This window comes from Hyperoodon ampullatus (assembly GCF_949752795.1).
Source record: "Hyperoodon ampullatus genome assembly, chromosome: 1".
Classification (NCBI taxonomy): domain Eukaryota; kingdom Metazoa; phylum Chordata; class Mammalia; order Artiodactyla; family Ziphiidae; genus Hyperoodon; species Hyperoodon ampullatus.
Genome location: NC_136914.1, coordinates 87214687 through 87235947, shown reverse-complemented (window position 1 = coordinate 87235947; position 21261 = coordinate 87214687). Strand labels below are relative to the sequence as shown.

General features: G+C 34.5%; 1 protein-coding gene and 1 pseudogene across 2 annotated transcripts in view; both read left to right on the top strand.

Annotated features, from left to right (window-relative positions):
- Positions 1–21261, top strand: part of KCTD8 (potassium channel tetramerization domain containing 8) — a gene marked incomplete at both ends in the record, with an annotated part of 265412 nt that overhangs the window by 43448 nt on the left and 200703 nt on the right. The window lies entirely within an intron of this gene.
- Positions 10117–10516, top strand: LOC307068531 (enhancer of rudimentary homolog; annotated as a pseudogene). Its single transcript has one exon. The product of its transcript is annotated as an enhancer of rudimentary homolog (transcript).

The following is a 21261-nucleotide window of genomic DNA, read 5'->3' as shown; positions in this document are numbered from 1 at the left end:
GAGTAAAAAGCAATAAGTAGCCCCCAATAGCATTGTTGTTTTACAGTGATTATAGTTCAGAGCTTGGGGCTTTGCAGTCAGACACATGGGGATTCAACTTCTGGATCCTTATTGTGTGACTTTGGACAAGTTACTAAGCTATTCTAAGTATTGTTTTTTCACTGTGCAATGCTTCAGAAATTATTTTGAGGATTGAAGACATTATGGTTTTAACAGTTCATGGTATAGTGCCTGGTACATAGTAAGCCCTCAAAATATATTTACTATAATATTTGTAGTTACTGCAATAATTCCCCAGAATTAGTTAAATATTTGCTTAATTATCTAATTATTAAATATAGAATATTTTTAAATATTTCAAATAATTTACAGTATATCTATTCAAGTAAGTGTCAAAATTAAAAAGTGAGATAAAGGTGTCAATGAAGGTATATATCCAGAAAAAAAAACCACCTCTAATTTGAAAAGATACAAACACCCAGGTGTTCATAGCAGCACTATTTACAATAGCCAAGATATGGAAGCAACCCAGTGTCCATCAATAGATGAAGGGGTAATGAAGTTGTATATATATAAAGTGGAGTATTACTCAGCTATAAAAAAGAATGAAATTCTCACAGATATAGAAAACAAACTAGTGGTTACTATTGAGGAGAAGGAAGAGACGAGGGGAAATACAGGGGTAGGGGATTAAGAGGTACACACAACTATGTACAAAATAGATAAGCAACAAGGATATATTGTATGACACAGAGGATTATAGCCATTATCTTGTAGTAACTTTCAATGGAGTATAAATCTGTAAAAATACTGAATCACTATGCTGTATACTTGAAACTAATGTAATATTGTAAATCAACTATACTTCAAAAAAGAAAAATGAAGTTAAAAGTTTCAGTTCCTTGGGAAATTTATTTCCATGGAATTGCTGTTTTTCTAAGGATGCTAATTCAGTTAGATATTAATGTATCATAATAGTAGTTTTTAAAATTTTAATAATTGCTTTAATCTGACTTTTTTAGATGTGCTTATGCTTTTCACTGTCAGTTTAGGTAAATTATACAATGAATTTTCCTTTTTGAGGGCCTTCCATATATTGATGCTATCTATATGTCTGCATTGACTTGATGAGATGTAATAGGTACGGTTATTATAAGATTTACTGTATTAAACAGCAAAATATAAGGACAGAATAAGAATCTTTTACCTGGGAGTGACTTCTAGATGGAGTACAGGCAATATTTCATTGTGCTGTCTATTCATTTTATAGGTTCTGAACTAATGACTAAATTGCAGTAGCAGGAAAGCATGATCATGACAAGGTGAAGATAACTGGGAGAAAGGACTGAGAAGAAAGAAGGGTATTTTTGTGCTTTGGACTAGCCCTCCAAATAAATAAAAATTACCTACATGAAATCTCAGGCAAATAGCTTTACATCATATTAAATAATTTAACTAATTGACAATGCGGCTAGAAAAATGATAGCATTAATTTTAAATTGTATTTTGAGTGTCATCATTGTAAGTGCTTCATTTTTCATTGTTATGTACCTGCGGGCTATTCTGTCCAATTAAATACTCTTAAAATGTGTAATCTTAGGCCAAGGTCTGCCTCCACGTCTATCAAAAAAGCAAATGTTATAGGAATTCCTTTCATAGAAGGCAAATTTTCAAAGGTATATGTCTTGATGCTGTCTTCTAATATATATGTATTGCTTTTAGAAGTTGTACTAAGTCTTCTGAACCATTAAGCTAATGCACTTGGTATCTTATGGATACCAAGTTTGAAAAATTATAACTTGGGGACCTATTTACAGTATGCTTTTCTTAAAATAAATGTGATACATTTGATCATTTTTTTTGCAATCTACTTTTTAAAATGTTGACAGTTTTATTTTTTTAATTTATTTTTTATATAGCAGGTTCTTATTAGTTATCTATTTTATACATATTAGTGTATATATGTCAATCTCAATCTTCCAATTCATCCCACCACCACCCCCCGCCCACTTTCTCCCCTTGCTGTCCATACGTTTGTTCTCTACATCTGTGTCTATATTTCTGCCTTGCAAACCAGTTCATCTATACGAATTTTCTAGATTCCACATATATGTGTTAATATACGATATTTGTTTTTCTCTTTCTGACTTACTTCACTCTGTATGACAGTCTCTAGGTCCATCCACATCTCTACAAGTGACCCAATTTTGTTCCTTTTTATGGCTCAGTAGTACCCCATTGTATGTATGTACACCATCTGCTTTACCCATTTGTCTGTCGATGGGCATTTAGGTTGCTTCCATGACCTGGCTAATGTAAATAATGCTGCAATGAACATTGGGGTGCATGTGTCTTTTTGAATTATGGTTTTCTCTGGGTATATGCCCAGTAGTGGGATTTCTGGGTCATATGGTAATTCTATTTTTAGTTTTTTAAGAAACCTCCATACTGTTCTCTGTAGTGGCTGCATCAATTTACATTCCCACCAACAGTGCAAGAAGGTTCTCTTTTTTCCACACCCTCTCTAGCATTTGTTGTTTGTAGATTTTCTGATGATTCCCATTCTAACTGGTGCTAGGTGATACCTCCTTGTAGTTGTTTTTTTTTTTTTTTTTTTTTTTTTTTTGCGGTACGCGGGCCTCTCATTGTTGTGGCCTCTCCCGTTGTGGAGCACAGGCTCCGGATGTGCAGGCTCAGCGGCCATGGCTCACAGGCCCAGCCACTCCATGGCATGTGGGATCTTCCCGGACCGGGGCACGAACCTGCGTCCCCTGCATCAGCAGGCAGACTCTCAGCCACTGTGCCACCAAGGAAGACCCCTCATTGTAGTTTTGACTTGCATTTCTCTAATAATTTGTGATGTTGAGAAGCTTTTCAGGTGCCTCTTGCCCATCTGTATGTCTTCTTTGGAGAGATGTCTATCTAGGTCTTCTGCCCATTTCTTGATTGGGTTGTTTGTTTTTTTAATACTGATCTTCATGAGCTGGTTATGTATTTTTGAGATTAATCCTTTGCCCATTGATTCATTTGCAAATATTTTCTCCCATTCTGTGGGTTGTCTTTTCATCTTGTTTATGGTTTCCTTTGTTGTACAAAAGCTTTTAAGTTTCATTAGGTCCCATTTATTTATTTTTGTTTTTATTTCCATTACTCTAGGAGGTGGGTCAAAAAAGATCTTTCTGTGATTTATGTTATGTTTTCCTCTGAGACTTTTATAGTGTCCCGTCTTACATTTAAATCTTTAATCCATTTGGAGGTTATTTTTGTGTGTGGTGTTAGGAAGTGTTCTAATTTCATTCTTTTATAGGTAGCTGCCTAATTTTCCCAGCACCACTTATTGAAGAGACTATCTTTTCTCCATTGTATATCCTTGCCTCCTTTGTCATAGATTACTTGACCATAAGTGCTTGTTTTTATCTCTGCACTTTCTATCCTGTTCCATTGATCTATATTTCTGGTTTTGTGCCAGTACCATACTCTCTTGATTACTGTAGCTTTGTAGTATAGTCTGAAATCTGGGAGCCTGATTCCTCCAGCTCCGTTTTTCTTTCTCAAGATTGCTTTGGCTATTCGGGGTCTTTTGTGTTTCCATACAAACTGTGAAATTTTTTGTTCTAGTTCTGTGAAAAATGCCAGCAGTAGTTTGATAGAGATTGCATTGAATCTGTAGTCATTGCTTTGGGTAGTATAGTCGTTTTCACAATGTTGATTCTTCCAATCCAAGAACATTGTATATCTCTCCATCTGTTTGTATTATCTTGAATTTCTTTCATCAGTGTCTTATAGTTTTCTGCATACAGGTCTTTTTTCTCCTTAAGTTTATTCCTAGGTATTTTATTCTTTTTATTGCAATAGTAAATGGGAGTGTTTCCTTAATTTATCTTTCAGATTTTTTGTTGTTAGTGTACAGGAATGCAAGAGATTTCTGTGTATTAATTTTGTATCCTGCAACTTTACCAAATTCACTAATAGGCTCTAGTAGTTTTCTGGTGGCGTCTTTATGGTTACCTATATATAGTATCGTGTCATCTACAAATAGTGACAGTTTTACTTCTTTCCCAATTTGGATTCCTTTTATTTCTTTTTCTTCTCTGATTTCCATGGCTAGGACTTCCAAAACTATTTTGAATAATACTGACAAGAGTGGGCATCCTTGTCTTGTTCCTGATCTTAGAGGAATGCTTTCAGTTTTTCAACATTGAGAATGATGTTTGCTGTGGGGTTGTCATATGTGGCCTTTATTATGTTGAGGTAGGTTCCCTCTGTGCCCACTTTCTGGAGAATTTTTATCATACATGGTTGTTGAATTCTGTCAAAAGCTTTTTCTGCGTCTATGGAGAATATCACATGGTTTTTATCCTTCAGTTTGTTAATGTGGTGTATCACATTTGTTGGTTTGCATATATTGAAGAATCCTTGCATCCTTGGGATAAATCCCACTTGATCATGGTGTATGATCCTTTTAATGTGTTGTTGGATTCTGTTTGCTAGTATTTTGTTGAGGATTTTTGCACCTGTATTCATCAGTGATATTAGTCTGTAATTTTCTCTTTTTTTATTTTCAAAATTATATTTATTTATTTATTTTGGCTGTGTTGGGTCTTCGTTGTTGCGCATGGGCTTTCTCTAGTTGCAGAGAGGAGGGCCTACTTTTCATGTGGTTTGTGGGCTTCTCATTGTGGTGGCTTCTCTTGTTGCGGAGCATGGACTCCAGACGTATGAGCTTCAGTATTTGTGGCTTGTGGGCTCTAGAGCACAGGCTCAGTAGTTGTGGCATGTGGACTTAGTGCTCCATGGCATGTGGGATCTTCCCAGACCAGGGCTCGAACCTGTGTCTCCCACATTAGCAGGTAGATTCTCAACCACTGTGCCACCAGGGAAGCCCTGTAATTTTTTTTTTTTTTTTGTAGTATCTCTGTCTGGTTTTGGTATCAGGGTGATGGTAGCCTCCTAGAATGAGTTTGGGAGTGTTCCCTCCTCTGCAATTTTTTGGAAGAGTTTGAGAAGGATGGGTGTTAGCTCTTCTCTAAATGTTTGATAGAATTCACCTGTGAAGCCATCTGATTCTGGAATTTTGTTTGTTGGAAGATTTTTAATCACAGTTTCAATTTCATTACTTGTGATCAGTCTGTTCATATTTTCTATTTCTTTCTGGTTCAGTCTTGGAAGGTTATACCTTTCTAAGAATTTCTCCATTTCTTCCAGGTTGTCCATTTTATTGGCATAGAGTTGCTTTTAGTAGTCTCTTATGATGTTTTGTATTCTTGCAGTGTGTGTTGTAACTTCTCCTTTTTCATTTCTAGTTTTATTGGTTTGAGTCCTCTCCCTCTTTTTCTTGGTGAGTTTGGCTGAAGATTTATCAATTTTTTTCATCTTCTCAAAGAAGCAGCTTTTAGTTTTATTGATCTTTGCTATTGTTTTCTTTGTTTCTATTTCATTTATTTCTGCTCTGATCTTTATGATTTCTTTCCTCCTACTAACTTTGGGTTTTGTTTGTTCTTCTTTCTCTAGTTCATTTAAGTGTAAAGTTAGATTGTTCATTTGAGGTTTTTCTTGTTTCTTGAGGTAGGCTTGTATTGCTATAAACTACCCTCTTAGAACTGCTTTTGCTGCATCCCATAGGTGTTGGATTGTTTTGTTTTCATTGTAATTTGTCTCTAGGTATTTTTTGACTTACTTTGATTTCTTCAGTGATCTCTTCGTTATTTAGTAACTTATTGTTTAACCTCCATGTGTTTGTTTTTTTATGCTTTTTTCCCCCTGTAATTGATTTCTAATCTCATAGCCTTGTGGTCAGAAAAGATGTTTGATATGATTTCAATTTTCTTAAATGTACTGAGGCTTTATTTGTGACCCAATATGTGATCTATCCTGGAGAATGTTCCATGTGCACTTAAGAAGAAAGTGTAATCTGCTGTTTTTGGATGGAATGTCCTATAAATATCAATTAAATCTATCTGGTCTATTGTGTCATTTAAAGCTTATGTTTCCTTATTAATTTTCTGTCTGGGTGATCTGTCCATTGGTGTAAGTGAGGTTTTAAAGTCCCCCACTATTACTGTGTTACTGTCGATTTCCTCTTTTATAGCTGTTAGCAGTTGCCTTATGTATTGAGGTGTTCCTATGTTGGGTGCATATATATTTATAATTGTAATATCTTCTTCTTGGATTGATCCCTTGATCATTATGCAGTGTCCTTCCTTGTCTCTTGTAACGTTCTTTATTTTAAAGTCTATTTTATCTGATATGAGTATTGCTACTCCAGCTTTCTTTTCTTTTTTTTTTTTTTTTTGTGGTATGTGGGCCTCTCACTGTTGTGGCCTCTCCTGTTGCGGAGCACAGGCTCCGGATGCGCAGGCTCAGTGGCCATGGCTCACGGGCCTAGCCACTCCGTGGCATGTGGGATCTTCCCGGACTGGGGCATGAACCCATGTCCCCTGCATTGGCAGGCAGGCTCTCAACCACTGTGCCACCAGGGAAGCCCCATGAATTGTGTTTTTTTGGCATTACCTTCTCAACTTTGTATCAAAGAACTAATGATTGTATGAAAACAATTATTGTACTTTTTATAAATAAGCTGTTTTCTAAGTTTTCCCCAAGAAAAACTAGTTTTTCAAGATGCTCGAAGAAAAGTGGAGTGCATGATCAAATAATGGTGAAATTAACTGAATGTTAGTCTACATTTTATGTACCCTTCTTGGAGACCTAGTACCCCTTAAGATATTAAAGTCATTCAAAGGTCCTGTGTGAAATATATTGAACCTAACCTTAAGTTCCCCAAATGTGTTAGATGTCAGAAACTCTTATTTATGTTAACACAGTACTTTGTACAACTGTTTTGGAAAATGACAAATCAGGGAATCACAACATATATACTATTGTCCCTTTTCATTAGGAATATGGAAAGTTTAATTTACATTTGTATGCTTCAGTTTTCTCAACTGTAAAATAGGAATAATAATTACAGTTATAGCATAAAAATGATTGAGACTATTAAGTAAGATAAAACAGGCAAAGAGTATAACCCAGTATTGGACCATAAAAAGTATTCAATGCATGTTTATCATTAATGTGATTTAGTCTTATATTTAGTCAATATTTGTCACTAGGCATTAATCCAGAGTGATGTTGAGATCCATCAAACAAGAGAACCATACTTATTAGCTTGAACACAATTTCTATATAATTCACAGAATAAAGAGAACATACTTTTTATTCTCAGAGTATTTATGTATTTTAGCCTTTTACAGTAATATCTCAAGAAAAAAGATTATATTAGAATCTGTGTAATATGTATAATAATGGAGGAAATTATGCAATATATTTTAGGGAGAGTTTTTTGGAGGATGAATAAAATTAAGAAGGTTCTTCATTCAGAATACTAGTCATTGTACTGTTAAAAAGTTAAGTGAAGCCCCTGGAGCAATTGAAAAATATAAGGCTGAGAAAACTTGTAATAAAATCCTCGGAGTGCTGTGCTTTGGATTTTTGTGTGTTTTCTCTTTTTGTCCTTTATATCAGGTATTTAGTTGCCAATTTCTTTTATTTTTCTGTTTCCTAGGTGCTCTATTCTATTACTTATTTCAACCCTTGCTCTTTTAAAATACACTATAAACTGGAAAGCTGATAATGAGAGTCATTCAATTCTTTCCAAAATAATAAAGATGGCTGAAAGCTTTTTTTTTCTTCTGCAGATTTTTGAGTATATTTTTCTACATGGTTGAAATTGCTAGCTTCATAATCTCTACCAAGTTGATAAAATGTTACTGTATTATGTCCCTTAAAATGATTATTTTTGTGTAAGCTAAAGATAAGCACCCAGCTACCACTTCACTATTATTTCTTAGTTTCTGAATGTCCCTCTTACCCATCAGTTCCTTATAATCTCTCCAAGTGGGTGCTCACTATCACCATGCCTCTTACAGCTAGACCACTTGAGTCACCAGCTTTTCCTCCTGCCCCTTAGAGGATATGGACTGCTCTGCCAGCACAACTTGATATTGTATGACAGTTCTGTCTTGGAAGAGCTTCAGACTAGGCTTGGGGTCTCCCTTAGATATTTAAAAATGTCACTTCCTTCTTTGTCAATCATTTCACTCAGAAGAATCATAATTCTAATAGGATGGTTAGAAATTTTCCATTCAGGTCTTTCTAAATTCAAAAATCTTCACACTCATTTCTTAACCATTAAATATATTAAATTTTGTCTGGCTGTTTGTGGATATGTCATTTGAGGGAATTATTATTTATTTATTTTTTTGTTAATAAAGAATTCTAGTTAAATGAAGGATATACACCAGGTATATATTATCAATTTTCAAAGGGCTCATAGAACAAGAATGTATGGTAGTAATAAGAGTTTGCTACAGATATTTCTTTTTTGTTTAATAAATGTTTAGGCATCATTTGGTGAGTCAAGGTCATAATTTTAACAACACTTTACTATTATATTTAGAAATATGGATTAGTATTTAATAATCTGCCAAGTAAAATCATTTGTCATTGCTAGTACTTTACATACACTGTTTCATTTAATCTTTCATTGGCCATAGGAATTTGGCTTTATTATCTCATGTATTGCATATAATGAAGCCAAGGTTCAAGGGTTTAACTTGTTCTTCCTAGTGGATAGATGACAGGGCTGGGATTTCATCTCACAGTCACCTGCAGCCTCAGAGTAACTGTTTCCGACACTACCATACTGCTTCTAATGACACAGGGTAAAGAAAAATCAGAGAAGAGGTGAGACCAGATTAACTCTTGAAGTATGAGAATTTGGTAGGCAGTGTGAGAAAGTAGGTAACAGACTAGAAAGCTTAAAATTGTTAGAGTAGGTGGTAAATAATTATTGAAGGATTTGATCCAGGGTGATGGAATGTCATGGTGAAAATAGTGAATTAAAAAAAATTAATGTGATGTCTATGTCAGGGTAACTAGAAAGAGGTAGTGTTTGAACATTAAAATGAATTAGTAGTTTATTGTAGTAATTGAGATGAGAATGATGAAAACCTTGCCTAAGTTAATAAAAGAAGAGATTTTGGAAGGCAGTGTCTTTAGAACTTATTTGGGGATGAATGAGATGGAAAAGAAAATGAAGATGCTGAAATTTGTATTTTAAATAATTGAAAGAATTTTGATAATATTGATTGAAGTAAGGAAACAATGTAAAACAGTACTTTGCTGAGGAAGAAAAATTAATGTATTTAGAGAATTGTGGGTTGATGGTTGGACAATACAGTGGAATCTCTAGTGGACTATTAGATGGAACTGAACTCAAGTGTTGGCTGAGGATTAAGAAGACAAATTTGATAGTCTTCTATATGCATTTAACATCCAAGATTTGTGTTCTCGTATTTATTTAGTTGTTATGCTTAATTCAAACATTTAAATACCCAACTTGAGCTCTTAAAATTAACCTGAGAACAGAAACATTTGTAAATACAATATGTAAATTTCAAGATAAAAATAATGTGACAAGAAGCACAGATGGGATGCACTTGAATCACTTGAATTTTTTTCAAACATTTTACTTCAACTTTCTTTTTGGTCAAATCTGCCATTCCCATAGATATTTATTCTCCTAAATCCTTTTCTTACATTTGATATTTTATAGATCATGTTTGAGTTAAGTAAAGAGAAGAGCCATATCTTTCAGGCATAAAATTATTTGTCCATTTTCTATCTTAACCTCAGAACTGATACCTGCTGTATTTTCACCTCCTCATCCTTGGATGCTATCCCAGTATGGGGAGAGGAAGTGGGTATCCAGAATATAATGAAGAAAGCAGAAATGTCTCAATCTAGAGGAGACGTATTATATTTTTCTATTGACTATAACTTTACAAAGAAGTGCAAAATATAAGTTGATCTCAAAGAAAGCAGGGCTGTCAAAATATCATGCTAATCTTCTGGCATAGCCACCCATTTCTTCTACTCTTGTTTAGTTCCCTCTAAAACTTGTGAGAAGAATGGCTCAGAGTATAAAGATATGCTTTGGAATGAGAAGAACTGTACTATTGGTTGTTCTCTGGAGGAAACTTGGCAAGCTCTTCAAAATAGTCATAACTAGGTGCAGCGGCCGAGTCAGGAGTGGCGGCAGAGAAAGAGTTTGGTGCAATGTCTCACACCATTTTGCTGGTAACAGCCTACCAAGAGGACAGAAGGCAGAACTTATGCTGGCTATGAATCTGTGAATGAATGCATGGAAGGTGTTTGTAAAATGTATGAAGAACATCTGAAGAGAATGAATCCCAACAGCCCCTCTATCACATATGATATCAGTCAGTTGTTTGATTCTATTGATGACCTGGCAGACCTCAGCTGCCTTGTTTACTGAGCTGATAGCCAGACATACCAGCCTTATAACAAAGACTGGATTAAAGAGAAGATCCAGGTGCTCTTTTGTCGACAGGCACAACAGCCCAGGAAAGAGTTGAGTTTGGAAGCATTAGGGGGACAGGGTGGGCTTGGAACACAGCTGTGTACAGTGTACTGTAGTGGAAGTATTGTATTATAGTAATCCTGTTTCCATTTTGGTGCACTCTAGCCAGGATTGAATGTATTAGATGAAATGTGAGGATCTTGTTCAATCTGAAACGCCCATTCCCCCCGCCCCCTCCTTTTTTTTAACTTAAACATTTTTATGATGATTTAGATGGAAGTTGGGTTTTGTCAGTTATTGTTGGTTCCAATCCTTCAAACTATTCCTATCTGCTTTATAACATTCACTGTACTATCCCTTCTTCACATTGGGGTGGGGGGTGGTGATGCGGTTTAGTTATGTCCTCAAGACAAAGTCTTAGTGAAAGACAAATAAATGTTCTTTAGCTAAAAAAAATACTCATAACTAGAGAGATGATTGATTAATTCATCCCCAAGTTAACATTGACCACCATTAAGAAACTTTGGTTTTTAGCTTGGGTTAAGAGAAGAATGGATAATACTTTTTTCTTGCTATATGGGGCTATTTGAGTAGAGTTCCAGAGGACAAAACAAGAAAATTAGAAGAGTAACACGAATTATGACCATGCCCTATTGTACTCTTGCTTGATTTTAATGACCTGGCTAATCAGATCTTTTACCCTTAATAGGAGCACATTTTGTAATTATTTTTGACCTAAGACCATACATGAGTGTTTTAAATCCTTTTTATGCTATTGTTTTGGTTGGAACAAAAGTTGGTAAATATGATCATTAATTTTAGATCCTAGAAGGTAGAAATCCAGACCTAAATTAAGAAGCCCATGAATTTAAATTTTGAAAAGTAAAATTGTGATTATTTACTTTGAACTGTACTTTCCTTAGGCTTTTCAAAGCAACTTTGTCCTAAACAACCCACAATATTTTACTTCAAACCTTGCCACATGAAGGTGAACCGTGATTATTATGAAACAAGAGAGGCATTTAGCACCTGAAATCTGATGTAAATTCTTCTTACTTGTTTAAAGTGAGATTGCTTGACAAACTTCATTACTTTTATGTGACTTCAAACATGAAATTAAACATAAAATGATAGAATCTTGAATGAGTGTGAGTTAGGAGATTTCTTGAAATGCAAAATATGAGGACTTTATGAATCAACTTCCCAATTTCTCTCTCTCACTACTGCCCTGCTTGTCTGTCAAACAGGCCAGCTCTTGAGGTCATTCAGTCAATTTCCTCTTCTAGATTCTATCTCCTTAGACCTAAGGTAAAACTTAGATCATACTCAAGGGCACGCTGATGATCCAGGAGAAACTCTATACAGGTTTACACAATTAGTACCTCATTAAAGAATGATGTATAGACTATAATATAGAAATGTAAAATGTCATGCTTATTTGTCCTCTTGGCAAGGGCAGGCTCATGTACATACTGCTGGTGTCACAAGGCAACATTTCCTTCATTGGTATTTAAACGTTTTTCTACTTATGACTTTTATATAGAGAGGTCGGAACAAGACATGAAATATAATAACACGGCAAGGAATTTGACGTCTGGATTTAAGGACAGTTGTATATTAGGAAAAACACACTTTATTTATGGCCTTCTAGGAAAGAATTTCAATATATGACATTTCAGAGATGACCATTTCTTTGCAAAATGCAGATATCTTGTATTGAAATGGAAACCACACATTTTTCAACATCAATAAAATGATTTCTATTTTAGAGATTAATCAATTGAACCTAAAAGGATATTGAATCTATGAGATGGGAATGTATCCTCCTTTTTGTAACGACCGAATCCAGTGCAATATGGAGGGCAAGCAGCTCTCTTGCAGGAATACAAAGCAAATTATGAATAAAAAACTCAGTACAAAAGTGAATGTATCTTTCACATGAGAAAATAAATTGCAACAAATTGCACATTTAAAAAGATGACAAATGCTGAAAACATCCCAAAATCCGAAGTGAGAGAGTGACATGGACATTGGTGGTTACACTACCAAATGTAAGATAGATAGCTAGTGGGAAGCAGCTGCATAGCACATGAAGATCAGCTTGGTGCTTACACTACCAAATGTAAGATAGATAGCTAGTGGGAAGCAGCTGCATAGCACATAAAGATCAGCTTGGTGCTTACACTACCAAATGTAAGATAGATAGCTAGTGGGAAGCAGCTGCATAGCACATAAAGATCAGCTTGGTGCTTTGTGACCACCTAGAGGGGTGGGAGGGAGATGCAAGAGGGAGGAGATATGGGGATGTATGTATATGTATAGCTGATTCATTTTGTTATAAAGCAGAAAATAACACACTATTGTAAAGTAATTATACTCCAATAAAGATGTTAAAAAATTGTTAATTGTTTACAAAAGTTACTTTTTTATTACATTTTATGGCTGCATACTCTTAGTGTCTGTTATGGGCTGAATTGTGTTCCCCCAAAATTTGTGTGTTGAGACCCTCACCCCTAGTTATCTCAGAATGAAGATAGGGCCTTCGAGTTAAAATGAGGCCTGCAGGGTGGAGCCTAATCCAATCTGATTGGTATCCTTTGAAGGAGAGGAGATTAGGACACACAAAGGGACACCAGGAATGTGTGCTCACAGAGGAAGGACCATGTGAAGACTCAGTCACAAGGTTGCCATCTGCAAGGCAAGGAGGGAGACCCAAGGAAACACCAAACCTGCTGACATCTTGATTTTGGACTTCCAGCCTCTAGAACCACAAGAAAATAAATTCCTTTTGTTTAATACACCCAGTCTGTGATATTTACTGTAGTAGCCCTAGCAAACTACTAGAATGCCTCTACCTTCTACCTACTAAAAGGGTTTTGTAATATTTTCTATAGGAAAAATGAGAGAAAATCCCGCTTTTCCTCTTGCATGACTGAAATTGAAATATATTTTTTATCATTGAGATGCATACACCATGTGACTTTACACACAGATGTACTCACATTATGATCAGCAAACAGTAATTCTGATAAATTCTATTTTGCTCAACTCAAAACCTGACAAAATATGCTTTTATGCTTACATATGCTCATTGTTGAGTATCTTGACAAGAGATATCTTCCGTTTTAACTGTGTGTTGATGAATTTTCCATTTTCATTTTTACATTAAAATGTTTGATAAGTGAAAGAATTTCTCACAGATTAGCTTCTGGCTCCATTCATTGACAATCTTGTTTCTCCTTCACTGACCACATACTTTTAATAGTGGATGGCAAAGGACACAATTATATCATGATATAATCTTCAGTCTATGCCTTTGTGTTTCAAAGCTGAGTAAGTTGTGCTGGTGGACAGTAGAAGTGTTCTTAGAAGCCATTTGTACTCTGGAATGGGTAATATAACGGAAGCTACTTAAAATTTCAGTATATCAGACAGCATGCATTCCTAATTCAAATTCCCCTTAGCCAGATTCCTGAAGTGCTCACAAACACTTCAGTGTGACAGAAATCAACATAGGAAAAGACAGCAATTAGAATCAATTGCAGTTTAAATATCTTTTGCAAATTTTCAAAAGATCTAAGTGTAAATCCATTGTTAGTGCTCCTCCTAGTGCCTGGGAGGGATCCTTGAAGCTTAAGCTTTAGTAGCTTCTGGGTAAGCTGGCTTCTGTGACTCAAGAGTTTTGCTTAAATCCACACAGCGGTTAATGGTGGCACTATTGAGGTGTCTTTCTCTATGTAGTTTTATTTTTCTTTTCTAAAGCATGGATTTATACATTTTTATTCTTTCTAATACATTTAAATGTCGTGACAATTTCAATTAAATAGTAATTAAATACTGATATTCTGTTAAGGATTCTAATGCCAAGAGGAAGTAGAGTCTTGGAATATTTGCTTTAATAGATTATTGTTTATATTTATTACTCTGTTGATCTAAGGGTTGTACATAAAAGAGAAAAGATACACTTGAGGTTGACAGGCTTAAATTCAGAGATACTAAAATGAAAAAGCAGATAGCAGCATGACTAAAATCTAAGAAGTTAAAAATGTAACTCCTTGAATTAGCCTTTATTTTGTTTTTGTTCTCTGGTTAAATCTTTCTCACTGTATATTCAAGTGCCAGGTGTACTTTACCTTTGTAAATTCAATTTTTGACCTAGAAAATAGATTTTCATTCAAAAATTTAGGATTTTTTTTATATTTGAGAGCTTGTTATAACTAAGGGAATCTTTGTTGGATTACCTTATGCTTCATCATATATTTCAGTTTGTGGAAATTCATGGTCCTTTGTGTAAAATTATTTTGGGAGAACTATGCTGCTCCTGGCAGTGTAAAAAACAGATTCATTTATTCAATACCATAATAATGTTGCAGCTTCTGGAGGGAGCATTTTAGGTATTTTGAGGCTTAGAGAGAATATTAAGGAAATGGCAATAAGAGGGGATGCCTAAATAGAGTAGTAACTAATGCCATTAGTTAAGATTTAGTGTATACTGTGTCCTGTGTTAAATATTTTACATGTATTAACACATTTACTCCTTAACATAACTGCAACATAAGCAATATTTCCTTTTCATTTGATAGATGAGGAGATCAAGGCTCAGAGAGGTAAAGTAACTTGCACAAACGTGGCTTATACCCACAGGATTCTGACTTGAAAGCCCAAATACCTAACCTTTGGCCTATACTGCCCCACTTTCTTTGGCAGTGAGTCAGTGACAGCTGTAAGAAAATGCACACAAGAGGAACACACTGAAAAAAACAAGGATGAATACTTCAGTCATTCCAGAGAGTTCTAAAGGATTCTTGCTTCTGATACGGTGATTAGAGGAAAAGTACTGAAAGTGTGAATTGTAAAGTCTTGTTTGAAAGCACTCAGCACCATAAGTCTGCAGCATTTATTTATCATACCAAACTGCATCTTAAGAAACTCACGATCAAAACAAAATCATGAAATTTATCCATATTGAACTGAAACAAAATAGCCGTATAGTGAATTCCCATGAGATTGATTGAGCTTGCAGAATTGAAGGTGCTAAAAGAGCTGCTTTTTAAATCTTGTTTTTGAAGTATAGTTGGTATACAATATTATTTTAGTTTCAGGTGTACAGCTTAGAGATTTGGTATTTTTATATATTATACTCCATATAAAGTCATTACAGAACAATGGCTATAATTCTCTGCGCTGTACAAGGATAAAAATATATCCTTGTTTTTTATCTATTTTATGCATAGTAGCTTCTATCTCCTGATCCCCTACTCCTATTTTGCCCCTTCTTCTTCCGTCTCCCCTCTGGTAAGCACCAGTTTGTTATCTATATCTGTGAGTCTGTGTCTGTTTTGCTATGCACATTCATATGCTTTATTTTTCAGATTCCACATATAAGTGATATCATACAGTATTTGTCTTTCTCTGACTTATTTCACTAAGCATAATATTCTCAAGGTCCATCCACATTGCTGCAAATGGCAGAATTTCATTCTTTTTTTATGGCTAATATTCCACTGTATATATATACCATGTCTTTTTTATCCATTTGTCTGATGGGTTACTTCCATGTCTTGGCTATTGTACATAGTGCTGCTATGGACATTGGGGTACATGTATATTTTTGAATTAGTGTTTTTGTTCTTTCTGGATGTATACCCAGCAGTGGAATTGCTGGATCATATGGTAGTTCTATTTTTAATTTTTTGAGGGACCTCCATACTGTTTTTGACAGTAGCTGCACTAATTTACAATCCCACCAACAGTGCACTAGGTTTCTCTGTTCTCTACATATTCACCAACATTTGTTATTTGTGGACTTTTTGGTGATAGCCATTTTGACAGGTGTGAGGTGATATCTTATTGTGGTTTTGATTTGCATTTCTCTAATAATTAGCAATGTGAGCATTTTCTCATGTGCCTGTTAGCCATCTGTTTGTCTTCTTTGGGAAAATGTCCATTTAGGTCTCTGTCAAATTTTTAATCAGTTTATTTGTTTTTTATTGTTGAGTTGTATGAGCTGTTTATATATTTTGGATAGTAAATATTATACTATTATATATTTGGATAGTAAATAGATCACTTGCAAATATTTTCCATAGGTTGTGCTTTCATTTTGTCGATGGTTTCCTTTGCTGTGCAAAAGCTTTTAAGTTTAATTAGGTCCCATTTGTTTATTTTTACTTTTATTTCTTTTGTCCTAGGAGACAGATTCAAAAAAAATTCCTATGATTTATATCAAAGAGTGTTCTGTGCATGTTCTCTTCTAAGAGTTTTATGGTTTCAGGTGTTACATTTAGGTGTTTAAACGATTTTGAGTTTATTTTTGTACACGGTGTGAGGAAATGTTCTAATCTCATTCTTTTGCATTCTCTGTCTTTTATCCATTGTATATTCTTGCCTCCTTTGTCATAGATTAATTGACCATCAGTGTGTGCATTTACTTCCAGGCTTTCTAGCCTGTTCCTTTCATCTATGTGTATGTTTTTGTGGCAATACCATTCTGTTTTATTACTGTAGCTTTGTAGTACAGTCTACAGTCAGGGAGCTTGGTACCTCCAGCTTTGTTTTTCCTCAAGATTACTTTGGCAATTTGGGTTTTTTTTTTTTTTTTTTTTTTTTTTTTTTTTTAATTTGGGGTTTTTTATGGTTCCATATAAATTTTAAGATTGTTCTTGTTCTGTAGAAAATGTCATGGGTATTTTGATAGGGATTGCATTAAATATATAGACTGCTTTGGGTAGTATGAACATTTTAACATTAATTATTCCAATCTAAGAACATGGGATATCTTCCCTTTCTTTTTATCATCTTCAATACCTTTCATCAGTGTTTTACAGCTTTCAGAGAACAGGTCTTTCACCTCCTTGGTAAAGTTTATTCCCAAGTATTTTTGGGGATATAATTTTAAATAAGAATTGTTTTTGTTTTTACTTCTGCTTCCTTATATTTCACTATTAGTGTATAGATATGCAAGAGATTTCTATATATTAATCTTGTATCCTGCTGCCCTGTTGAAATAATTTAATAGTTCTAATAGTTTTGTGTGGAGAATTTAGGGTTCTCTATCTAGAGTATCATGTCATCTACAGATAGTGACTGTTTTAATTTTTCCTTTCCAAATTTGATACATTATTTTCTTTTTCTTGTCTGATTACTGTGGCTAGGACTTCCAATACTATTATATATTAAAAAGAAGTGGAGAGAGGAGCAGGCATCCTTGTCTTGTTCCTGATTTTAGAGGAAAGGCTTTCAGCTTTCACCATTGAGTATGATGTTAGCTGTGGGTATGTCATAAATGGCTTGATTATTTTACAGTGTGTTCCTTTCATGCCAACTTTGATGAGAGTTTTTATCGTAAATGGATATTGAATTTTGTCCATTGCTTTTCTTGCATCTATTGGTATGATCATGTGATTTTTAGCTTTTTTGTTGTTGTTGTTTATGTGGTGTATCACACTGATTGATTTGCAAATATTCAACCATCCTTGTGTCCCTGGAATAAATCCCACTTGATCATAGTGTATTATTTTTCTCATATACTGTTGAGTTCAGTTTGCTAATATTTTGTTGAGAATATTTACAACTATATTTATCAAGATATTGGCCTGAAATTTTCTTTTTTTGTGGTGTCTTTGTCTGGTTTTGGTATCAGGGTAATGGTGGCCTTGTAAAATGACTTTGGGAGTGTTCTGTCCACTTCAATTTTTCGGAAATATTTTGAGAAGGATAGGCATTTTTTCTTCTTTATATTTTTGGTAGAATTTCTATGTGAAACTGGCTGGTCCTGCACCTTTGTTTGCTGGAAGTTTTTTTTTTTTATTATTATAAATTCAATTTTACTTCTAGTGATCAGTCTGTTCAAATTGTCTGTTTCTTCCTGATTCAGCATGTATGTTTCTATAAATTTGTCCATTTCTTCTAGATTGTCCAATTTGTTCACATATAACTGTCTCTAGTATTCTTTATTATTAATTTTTGTATCTCTCTTGCATCAGTTGTTATTTCTCTTTTTTCATTTATTTTGTTTAGTGGGTCCTCTATCTTCTCTTCATTATAAACCTAGCTAAAGGTTTTGTATATCTTTTCAAAAAACCAGCTCTTGGTTTCACTGAGTTGTTTTTTTTTTTTTTTTTTTTTTTTTGGTCTGTATTATTTCCTCTTCGATCTCTATTGTTCCTGTGTTTCTGCTGACTTTGGGCTTTGTTTGTTCTGTTTCTAGTTCTTTTAGCTGGTAGCTTAGGGGTTGTTTATTTTTTGAGATTTTTATTGTTTCTTGAGAAAGGTCTATGTCACTTTAGACTTCCTTCTTAGAACTGCTTTTGCTGCATCCCATAGATTTTGGTGTGTTGTGTTGCCATTTTCATTTGTCTCAAGGTATTTTCTGATTTCCTCTTTGACTTCTTTATTGACCCACTGGTTTTTAAATAGCATGTTTAGTCTCTATGTGTTTGTGCTTCTCCCACTTTTCTTTCTGTAATTGATTTGTAGTTTCATACCTTTGTGGTTGAAAGAAATGCTTGTCATGATTTCTGTCCTCTTAAATTTGTTGAGACTTGTTTTGTGCCCTTGCATGTGATCTGTCCTGGAGAATGTTCCATGTGCACCTGAAAATAATGTGGATTCAGCTGTTTTTGGATGGAATGTCCTCTAGATCTCTTTTAAGTCCTACTGGTCTATTGTATCATTTAAGATACTGTTGCCTTATTGATTTTGTGTCCAGATGATCTGTCCATTGATGTCAGTGATGCATTAAAGCCCCATACTATTATTGTGTTATTGTCAGTTTCTCCTTTTATGTCTGTTAATATTTGCTTTCTATATGTAGGTGTTCCTGTATTGGGTGCATATATGTTAATGAGTATAATGTCCTCTTCTTGTACTATTTCCTTAATCATTATGTAATGCCCTTCTTTGTCTTTGTTATAACGTTTGTTTTAAAGTCTTTTTTTTTTTTTGTCTGACATGAGTATTGCTACCTCCGCTTTCTTGGTGTTCCCATTTGCATGAAATATATTTCTCCATCCTCTCACTTTCAATCTGTGTGTATCTTTAGCTCTGAAGTGAGTCTCTTGTAGGCAGCAAATAGATGGGTCTTATTTTTTTTAACCAATCAGCCACTCTGTGTCTTTTGATCAGAGCATTTAGCTTATTAGAATTTAAAGTAATTATTGATAGATAGGTACTTATTTCCATTTTATTAATTGTTTTCCAGTTGTTTTTGTAGTTATTCTCTGTTCATTTCTTCTTTTTATTTTTATATTTCTTTCTTTGTGTTTTGATGATTTTCTTTAGTAGTATGCTTGTGTTCCTTTCTTTTTAGTTTTTGTGTATCTATTGTAGATTTTTTTATATGTCATTACCATGGAGTTCATATATGTTGACCTATAACTATATCTTCTTGTTTTAAACTGATAGTCATTTAAGTTCAAATACAGTCTAAAAGCTCTATATTTATTGCTTTCCTCCCCCACCTTTTGTGTTTTTGACATTCTATTTTACATATATATGTTTATCCCTTAAGTGTTTATTGTGATTGTAGCTGCTTTTACAATTTTTGTCTTTTAATCTTTGTTCTAGCTTATTTAAGTGTTCGATCCTTAGCCCTTACAATATATTTTCATTTTCTAGTTCAATTTTACCTTTCTTGTAGATGCTTACTTCTTTTCCACTTAGAGAATACCTTTTAAGATTTCTTTTAGGGGTGGTTTAATATTGATGAACTCTTTTGGTTTTTGCTTGTTTGAGAAGTTCTTTATCTCTCCTTTGAATCTAAGTGATAATCTTGTTGGGTAGAATACCTTAGGTTGCATATATTTCCCTTTCAGCCCTTTGAATATATCTTTCCACATCTCTGACCTGCAAAGTTCTGTTGGGTAGAATACCTTAGGTTGCATATTTCTCCCTTTCAGCCCTTTGAATATATCTTTCCATCCCTTCTGGGCTGCAAAGTTTCTGCATAAAAATCAGCTGATAGAGGAAGGAACACTCCCAAACTCATTCAACGAGGGGACCATCACCTTGATACCAAAACCAGGCAAGGATGTCACAAAGAAAGAAAACTACAGGCCAATATCACTGATGAACATAGATGCAAAAATCCTCAACAAAATACTAGCAAACAGAATCCAACAGCACATTAAAAGGATCATACACCATGATCAAGTGGGGTTCATTCCAGGAATGCAAGGATTCTTCAATATACGCAAATCAATCAATGTGATACACCATATTAACAAGTTGAAGGAGAAAAACCATATGATCATCTCAATAGATGCAGAGAAAGCTTTCGACAAAATTCAACACCCATTTATGATAAAAACCCTGCAGAAAGTAGGCATAGAGGGAACTTTCCTCAACATAATAAAGGCCATATATGACACACCCACAGCCAACATCATCCTCAATGGTGAAAAACTGAAACCATTTCCACTAAGATCAGGAACAAGACAAGGCTGCCCACTCTCACCACTCTTATTCAACCTAGTTTTGGAAGTTCTAGTCACAGCAATCAGAGAAGAAAAGGAAATAAAAGGAATCCAAATTGGAAAAGAAGAAGTAAAGCTGTCACTGTTTGCAGATGACATGATACTATACATAGAGAATCCGAAAGGTGCTACCAGAAAACTACTAGATCTAATCAATGAATTTGGTAAAGTAGCAGGATACAAAATTAATGCACAGAAATCTCTGGCATTCCTGTACATTAATGATGAAAAATCTGAAAGTGAAATCAAGAAAACACTCCCATTTACCATTGCAACAAAAAGAATAAAATCTCTAAGAATAAACCTACCTAAGGAGACAAAAGACCTGTATGCAGAAAATTATAAGACACTGATGAAAGAAATTAAAGGTGATACAAATAGATGGAGAGATATACCATGCTCCTG